Here is a 9,893-nt window from a genome sequence, read left to right as displayed (position 1 = left end):
CTGACGTTGATCTCCAACTGTATAGTCATTTACCATGTGTTGCAAGCAGTGTCTTAGGTTTGGCATATATTTGGGGGGGACAAGCTGGGGAAAAACCCTCTGTATCCCACATATATAGATCCCGAAGCAGTTCAAACATAAGGGAATACTGTGTGGTTTAAAATCAGGAGAGGTATGTTAGGATTGTATCCTTTCACCACACTTGTGTTATTGTTGTTGTTAGGTGCCATCATGTTGATTCTGACCAATAGTGACCTTATACACAACAGAATGAAACTGTCCAGTGCCATCCTCAGTGCCTATGCTTGAGCCCATTGTTGCAGTCACTTTGTCAGTCCATCTCATTTAGAACCTTCCTTTTTTTGGCTGCCCCTCTAGTTTCTCCTGACTATATGACCAAAGTATATAAGAAAAAGTCTCACCATCCTTGCCTCTAAGCCATACTTCTCTACAACAGACTTGTTTGTCCTTTTAGCAGTCCATGGTACTTTCAATATTCTTTACTAGCACTACAATTCAAATACATCAATTCTTTGCTCTTCCTTATTCAGTGTCCACCTTTCACATACATGTGAGGCAATTGAAAATCACATGGATTGATTGGGTCAGGCACACCTTAGTCTTCAATGTAACATCCTTGCTTTTCAGCACTTTGAAGAGATCTTGTGCAGCACATTTACTCAGTACAATGCATCTTTGATCTCTTGACCACTACTTCCATGAGCTTTGATTGTAGATCCAAATAAGATGAAATCATTGACAACTTCAAACTTTTCTCCATTTATCTTTTTTAAATCATTTTTATTAGGGGCTCATACAACTCTTATCACAATCCATACATACATCAATTGTGTAAAGCACATTTGTACATTCATTGCCCTCATCATTCTCAAAACATTTGCTCTCCACTTAAGCCCCTGGCATCAGGTCCTCATTTTCCCCCTCCCTCCTCCTCCCCCCTCCCTCACGAACCCTTGATAATTTATAAATTATTATTTTGTCATATCTTGCCCTGTCCGACATCTCCCTTCACCCACTTTTCTGTTGTCCATCCCCCAGGGAGGAGGTCACATGTAGATCCTTCTCATCGGTTCCCTCTTTTCAACCCATTCTCCCTCTACCCTCCCAGTATCTCCACTCACACCACTGGTCCTGAAGGGATCATCCGCCCTGGATTCCCTGTGTTTCCAGTTCCTATCTGTACCAGTGTACATCCTCTGGTCTAGCCCGACTTGTCCAGTTTTGAGGATTTTGGTCTTCTTTTCTTTGAGTGGTAATCCATACCAAAGGTTGCAATCCTTGATCAGCAAGTGCTTCAAGTTCTCCCTTTCAGGAAGCAAGGCTGTGTCATCTGCAAGTCCCAGGTTGTTAGTAAGCCTTTCTCCAATCCTGATGCTGCATAATCTTAGCTATCCTGATGAGAATGAAATGGAATCTCATTTGGTTTTGGTTTGCACCTCTCTGATGGCTACTGAGATTGAGCATTTTTTTATGCTTTTGTTGGACATTTGAGTATCTTGTTTAGTAAAATGTCCATTCAAATCCTGCCCATTTATGATTGGTTTATTTGTCTTTCATTGTTAAGTTGTCAAAGTTTATAGATAGATAGATAGATAGATAGATAGATAGATATAGATAGATATAGATATATATTTTTTGCTACTTGCATTCTTATTGGATATATGGTTTTTGAGTAATGTTATTGGCTTGTCTTTTCCCATTTTTTTGGTTTGGTATTTTAATGAACAAAATTAAAAGAAAAAAATTGTGGTCCATGGTTGGTTATCCTTTGAGATGCTAACTGAAATGTTTGCGGGTAACTAAACTGCCAGCTACTCCGTGGGAGAAAGATGAAGCTTTCTACTCCTGTACAGAGTTACAGATCAAAGGGATAAACCTGATAGTCAAATAGTTAAAACATTGTCAGTTGATCCCTCCTTTGATGCATGCTGGACCTGATCTGGTTTTCAACATTTTCTGTATTTTTGTTTTGTTAGTTCATATTAGGGTTTATCTCAGGGGTTTTATGTCATTGGAGGTCACCCTCTTGAAGTTGTGTTACATGTTTTTCTGTGTTTTGGTGTATGAAACCCAGGATTGATGAACCAATAGGAACAGCAAGTAGAATAAGGGATTCGGGGGTGGGAGTACAGTGGTAGTGGGGGCAGTGGTGATAAAAGGGAGTTGATATCAAGGAGTCCAGGAAGGCAAAGAAATGTTTGGTACTGGATTATGGTAGCAATTGTACAATACAGCTTGATATGATTGAACTGTGGTATGATGTATATGTTTACTTCCAATTAATAAATTTAAAAAAATGAGCTACAGTTTCAGAAACCCACAGGGGAAGTTCTACCCTGTCTTAAAGGATTGCTATTAGTCGAACTCAACTCAATGGCACAATGGTGGTGAGTAATTTTGGCATTTAGCATTATATTAGATGACCCATTGTTAAAAACTAGATGTGCAAGTCTTTCCCTTGCTTGTTTTTTTTAAATTATTAATTTCACAGCTTTAGTTGTTAATAAATTTTTAATTTATGCTGCTAAGCAGTGTTTCATTGCTACTTTTACACCCTGAGAACTGTATCTTCTAGGTTCTGTAGGAAAATGAACCCATTTTTATCTAAATGTGATTTTCTTCACCTCGACAACTTAATTATTATTCATGTTTTTTCTGTCTCTGTAAAATGTGTTCAGATCTTTTATCTGCTTGAGTGCCTTCTTTCCTGTTTGTGACTTTGTGTTTATATCTTTTAAAATTAACTTTCACTTTAAGATAATGTAATTTTAAGAAATAATAAAATTAGATCTTGTGCCTTTCCCTCATTGTCTCTCAATGGTAACATCTTGTAAAATTATAGTATAGTATGGGTAGTATAGTTTGGAACCCTGGTGGTGTAGTGGTTACTCATCGGGCTGCGATCTACATGGCCAGCAGTTTGAAACTACCAGCAGCTCTGTGGGAGAAAGACTGGGCTCTGAACTCCCGTAAACAGTTACATTCTTGGAAACCCACAGGTGTTTGCTTCGAGTCAGCTTTGACTAGATGGCAGTGGGTTTGCATTTGTTTTTTTTGATATGGGTAGTATAAATAGTTGATGCTATTGGCTGCTAATTTCGTGGCTGGATGTTCAAGTACATGGTAGAAAGATCTTGTGATCTAGTTCTGAAAAAGCAGCCATTGAAATAGGAACACAGAGTTCTACTTTGACACATCTCTGCCATTTTTTCTTTTTCACTACCAGTGTATTGACATTGACACCAGCCAAGACACAGACATGACCCCATGTTTCCTATTTCGATTCTTACTCATTGAGTCATAGTGACCCTATAGGACAGGGTATAAGAACTCTGTAGGTTTCTGAGACTGTCTTTTTTTTTTCTCCTGTAGAGAAGCTGGTGGTTTTGAACTAGTAACCTTGTGGTTAGTAGCCCATTGTGTACCACTATGCCACCCCCTAAACTCCTTTCTTCCATTTATAATTTTATCTTTTTATAGGTATTATATAAATGGAATCATACAGTATGAAACACTTTAGGCTTCACTTTTAAAAAACTTGTTTTCACTCAGCATCATTTTGTGAAGATTCATCTGGATTGTTTCTGTTGGTGAGTAGCAGTCATGTTATGAATGTGTATTACTTAAGTTTCCTGGGTTGCCTTAAGAAAATAATGAAAAATGACTGGATTTAAGGAACAACAGGAAGTCCTGCTGGTGTAATGGAGTACAGTTGTGCTGTTAATTGCAAGGCCAGCAGTTCAATCTCACCAGCCACTCCATGGGAGAAAAATGAGTATTTCTTTACCTGTAAAGATGTACAGCCCAGAAACCCACAGAGGCAGTTCTACTCTGCTCCACAGGCATTCTAATCTGCACTCTGAATATACATCGACTTGATGGCAGGGAGTTTGAGTTTAAGGACCATAAATATTCTCATTTTTGTAGGCTAGAAGTCCATATCAGGGTTAGGAAGATTAAATGCATAAGGGTGAAACAGCAAAGTGTGGAGAAGAAAGCAGATGGTGCCCGGCTATCAATTGGAATAGTGTCTGGAGTCTTAAAGGCTTGTATTCAAACAGATAGCCATCTCAGTGAGGTGTCAACTAGGTCCACACAGAAGAAGCCAGTGTATTCCAAAGATGACAATAACAAAATCCGATTATGATGTAGGGAAAGTATAAGAGCTGAAATTGTAAACATCAAATTTGTAGAAGGCTATGGAGGACAGTGGGAGCCCCATATCCATCTGCAGGCCGTCTAGTCAGATTAAGCAGATCCCTTTAGCAGATCCCTTTTAGCCACAAGCAAGGGACTGGAACAGCTCTACTATCAGACAGATTATTGTAAACTTGATCATGGTGGATCAGTTGCCCTTCCTCTTGACCCATCTTGAATTTGCACTAAGCTGAAGTATCTCTCACCTGTTCCAGGACAGACAGTTCTTTTCTGACCTTTTAAATATTGATGGTGATCTTTTCTTTATTATACTTTATTTGTATTTTTATCATTCTACTATTATTATTTTCTTCATGCTGTTTTGTTTTGTTTCTCATTGTTTCTGTTGAGTTTGTGAAGCACAGAATGTGTGGATGCACAGAGACAACAGCTGATGCAATGGTTTAATGGGGAGATGTGGGGTAGGGAAGGTGAGGGGATTTGGGGAGCAAACAGTGAATGCAGGAGGGAGAAGGGCACACAAGAACTGATTGTGATGATGTAAATGCAACTCTTTTAAATAAAAATTGATTAAACCATGGAAGTGTGTGGTATGTGAATATTATATCAAGAAAACTACTTAAAACAAAACCAAAAAACCAAACTTGACCAATGGTTACCATGGGTGAAGGAGAAAGAGTTGTAAGAGGGCATTGAGTTTATGTTAATAGTGGTGGAATAATTTGGAAAAGGATAATGATAATGATTGTACAACAAGAAAAATATAATCAGTGGCACTGAATTATACATCTAGAAGTTGTGAAATTGGAGAATGTTTTGTATATTTTTGTCACAATTAGAAAAAAATAATTGCATGAATAACTGAGTACAAGGAAGAAGAATATGTTCTAGAGTAGAATGTGGTGATATTTGTACACCTCTTCTTGTTATGATTGAATTATTGATACGTGGATGAAGTGCTAATAAAACGGGGAAAAAAAGACTACCTTTTTCATTCTTACTACCTGGGATGAATAACTTTTGACATTGCACTTATTTCAAAGTATATTTAACGCATATATGCAACATTAAAGTTAAAATCACCTACTTGGGGGTATATGTAGCACAGTTAACTGTTGTTGATATCTTGCCTTGTTCTTTGTAATTGAGAGTACAGTAATTTTTAATATAACATGCCCACATAAATAACATATACACATATAATGTGCATTGTGTGTACAGGAAGCTAATGTGTGAAGGAGTTGCCCAGTTAAAAAAAAACACACTGTAAAATGTATTCATTATTTGTGTAATAATATGTTACGTATAAGCCTGTTTTTCACAAAAGTGGTGCTTTTTTTACTTGTCAAAGCAGAAAACATTCTATCATAAAATGTAAAATAAGTACTCTCAGTTTTATTGGTAGCACAGCATTTTGTTATACAGTTTAATAAAGCTTGAGTGTGTTAGACTTGACAGTTAGTGACCATAAGCTCTTCACTCTACCCGCTTGACTTCTGGGAAGTCTTTTTACTTTCTCTGCCTCATTTAACTAACTTTTACAATTTGGATAAAATGTGAACTAAATGATTTCTAACAGTCCTTCTAATTCTGCCTTTCTGGTGTTTGGACCCCTAGTGAATAATAATTGTACAAGCTAAAAGGGATAGTTATAACATGGCTTAGGAGTAGAGACTGCTTCACATACTCCAAAAAGAAAAGACGTGGTGGAGAGGACAAATTAATCTTATATAAACTCAATTAAGTACATCAGATTTACTTACAACTTTTACTTGCCCTTTAATGTTATGCAAATTTATCCATACTTTGAAGTCATTGAATAGATTCTTCATCCTGGTGCAGGTACAGATTTTAAATTATTGAAAAGGCTTGGAACCTATTCTGACTTACCTACAAATTTGACTTAAAGATTACATTGGGCTTTACACACTTTGGAGCCAATCTCTTTGGCAACCCTTGGACTGCCTGATTATAGAGTGTGGAGCCCTGCTGGCACAGTGGTTAAGCATTTGGCTGCTGACCAAAAGGTTAGAGGTTTGAACCCACCCGCCCTTCATAGGAGATAGGTGTGGCAGTCTGTTCTCATGAAGATTACAACTTTGGAAACTTTTGGGGAGCGTTCTACTCTGTCCTGTAGGTGGCTATAAGTCAGAACTGACGTGACCACAATGGGTTTCAGTTTGTAGTTTATGTAAAGGGCCTTCTAATACTTTGTGGAGATTTTTCTTTGTCTTGTAATTCTATTTTTCCAATAACTTTTGGAAGTACGTTCACATAGAGAATAACTCACATAGAGATCTGTTTCACATGATTTCTAATTTAGGGTAAAATTTTCACTGGTGGAGGGAAGGAAAGCACTCTTGCCCCAGTATAACAGACACATTTCTAAATAGCTCCTAAGTACTGGGTATTCATTAACCCTGAAAGGACAAAGGTCAGCGTTAGACTGGATAGTTATATGCTTCAGTCAATTTGAAGTTATTTATGCTTCAGTCAAGTTGAAGTCAGCTAGGTATTGCGCTGGATGGCTACTCTAATCTTTTGGCCTTCATAGTTAGAAATCATGGCAAAATAAAGATGTTGAAATAATTGTGAAAAAACATTGTAGTCACTGATTTAACAGAATTATAATAATTTTTAATCTACTTTTTTCTTTTACTTCAAATTCAGTACTGTTTGCTCTCCATTTCGAATGTGTTACTCTGGGTTCTTGTGAAATTTTGATGATTCACCTGGAAAAAGCATATTGTTTTCTTCTTTGTGAGTGATCATTGAATGCTTGCTACTTTTAAGCTATGAACTATGAGTTTGAATTCTTAGGCTCTGTCAAGACAATTAAATTTGAATATGTGAGTGCATTGCCAATGTCTGGAGATGTTTACTAGCCTGGGCAATTTTGATAACATTATCTTTTTAATAATTTCTGCTGTGAAACAATCTTGGAGAAATATATGTGGGGGAGTAAGTCCTTGAAGAAAAATATACTCTTTATTTAATAAGGATGGTGCGTTTCCAATTCTAGAGCTAGAATTATGGTTGTTAAAGGTATAGTTCTCTCACCAGCCTTAACATCTGGTTTTGTGCATGTGTTTACATTTCCTAAACCACCTCAGATTTTCTTTAATTTCTGTGTATTCTGTCCTGGCTATGTAGGATTAGACCCCACTGTACTGGTGGATAAAGCATTTTATGGCAGGTGTCTCCACCCCATAACTATTGATATTGGAGCCTTGTGGTGTGGAATGCAACTGAAGATGGTTCTGTGGTTCTGTTCACTGTAAAGTGTTGAACAGGTCCCTGGTTTAGTAGTATCTCCCATGTTCTGACAATGAAAAATATTTCTAGAAGTGTCCCAGGAGGGAAAATTGCCCAGATAAGAACCTCAGAGGGCAATCTGCCAAAGAACCTCAGAGGGCAATCTCCCACTTCCATCTGGCTTCTTCAGGCTGCCTAGCGTTGCTCATATCCTCACTTCTCCAGGTTCTCTGAGTAATTCATTATACTGAGGGCTGCCAAAGAAGGTGGAATCAGTGAGGACGACAGAAGAGCTGAGCTAGACTCAGGCATGGGCCTGAGTAGTGAGTGGCTTGCGTCTACAACAGGTGGGTTTGTATTGAGGGCAGCTAACTATTCAAAAGCTCTCTGGGGGCTTAGAGAGTTAAACACTGGACTGCTAATTGCTAAGTCAGTAGCCCAAACCTGTCAGCTGCTTCTCAAGAGAAAGATGAGGCTTTCTTCTGTCAACATTTAGTGTCAGAAACCCCAAAGAGCAGTTCTACTCTGTCCTGTAGCGTCACTGTGAGTCAGAATCAACTTGATAGCAATGAGTTTAATTGGTAGTTTTTAATAATTCAAACAAATATTTGTGGATAGAAAGTGAACTGATGACAACCCTGGCTTTCCTACTGATCAGATGTATTGTGTCTTCGCTTCACATTGTCTGCAGCCACCTTGAGATTCTGGGGTTACCAAAACTCTAGGGATGCTTTCTTTCTAATGTTTTATTTGCAAGGAGAAGACAAAAAGGACTCCCTTCATGATGGAATTTCATTTTAGTCCATTTAGATTTTATTTTTGAGGTGACTTTAATAACTAGATGGAATCTCATGATTTTTATTTTTAATGCAAGAACTTAGTTTGTGAGTATGAAGATACAGATGCTTACGGAATGCAACTGGGGATAGTTCCATGGCTCAGGAAACTCCAAGAACTGAGGAACAGAGGCAGGCAAGGACACTGAATATAAAGAAGGGACTGTGTTATGTAGGTGTTGTTACTTCTCATAGAGAAATGAGATTGGACCAAATGTTCACTTTCTTTGTTTATGTTTACTTTCAGTCACAATTAGTTTTTAGTATTTTTGCTCTGGGCTTTATGAATTTTTTTAGTGGAAATAATATGAACCCACTTTTGTAAACTTTATTTGCTTAACAATTATATAAAATTTCCTATTTTTAATAACTTCTGATTTCTAATTATGTGCACATCACAACTTAATTTTTCTGTTGTTTCACATATAGATTATTTTCAGAATTTTGTCACTATAGGTATTCATTGAATATCTTTGAACATACATTTTATTTACGTACTTTGGATTATTTCCATAGCATAGTGAATTAAATAGTGTAGATATTTTTAAGCCATTTGATTCATATTGCTGAATTGCTTTCTTGAGAGGTTTTAATAACATTCCCCCTAGCAACATGTTGAATGGCCATTAAAAAAATCATTTTATTGGGTGCTCTTACAACTCTTCTAACATTCTATCTTTGTACATATGTTGCCATCATCATTTCCAAAACATTTTCTACTTGATACTTGGGCCCTTGGTATAAGCTCCTCTTTTTTCTCCTCTTTCCCCCACCCTCCTACCCTCATGAATCCTTGGTCAATTATATATTATTATTATTATTATTTTGTATCTTAACACTGTCAACTGTCTCCTTTTACCCACATTTTTTGGGAGCTATATATCCAATTTTGTGATAGGCTCCCTCTTTCTCCCCCTTCCCCATGCCCAACCATCCCCTTACCTCATGATAGCACTATTCCCACTACTGTTCCTGAGGAGTTTATCTGCCCTGAATTCCATGTGTCGGGAGCTCTTACCTGTACCAATGTGTGTTCTCTGTCTAGCCTGAATTGTAAGGCAGACCTGGGTAATGGTAGTGGGTGGGTGGGTGGCGGGGGAAGCATTCAGGAACTAGAGGAATGATGCGTGATTTGTTGTTGCTATACTACACCTTGGTTAAATCATCCCTTCCTTATAATATATATATATATAAATAAATAATGCATATATATCCAATTGTCTGCAGATGGGTTTTGCATCTCTACTCCAACCTCCCTCTTTTATATTGATATAGTTGCTTGTTTTGGATCTTTTGATACCTGATACCTGATCCCATGGACACCTCATGATTACATAACCTGGTGTGGTTCTTCTATGTGGGCTTATTTGCTTCCTTGCTAAATGGCCGCTTGTTTAACTTCAAGACCCCAGATGCTATCAAAAGATAGCTGGGCATCATCTGCTGTCTCCACCACATTTGCTTATGTACCCATTTGTCTTCAGCTATTGTGTCCAGAAGGTGAGTATCAGAGTTCCAGGTTATCAGAAAAAAGTGTTCTTATGTTAAGGGACGCCTTGAGTAGAGGTCCAAAGTCTGTCTGCTATCTTAATACTTAACATATAAATATGTATATATATAAAT

The sequence above is a fragment of the Echinops telfairi genome, unplaced genomic scaffold, assembly GCF_000313985.2.
Source record: "Echinops telfairi isolate 266 unplaced genomic scaffold, ASM31398v2 ScPeMD7_7465;HRSCAF=8503, whole genome shotgun sequence".
NCBI lineage: Eukaryota > Metazoa > Chordata > Mammalia > Afrosoricida > Tenrecidae > Echinops > Echinops telfairi.
The sequence above is the reverse complement of the archived record's forward strand: the minus strand, read 5'-3'. Positions refer to the sequence as shown.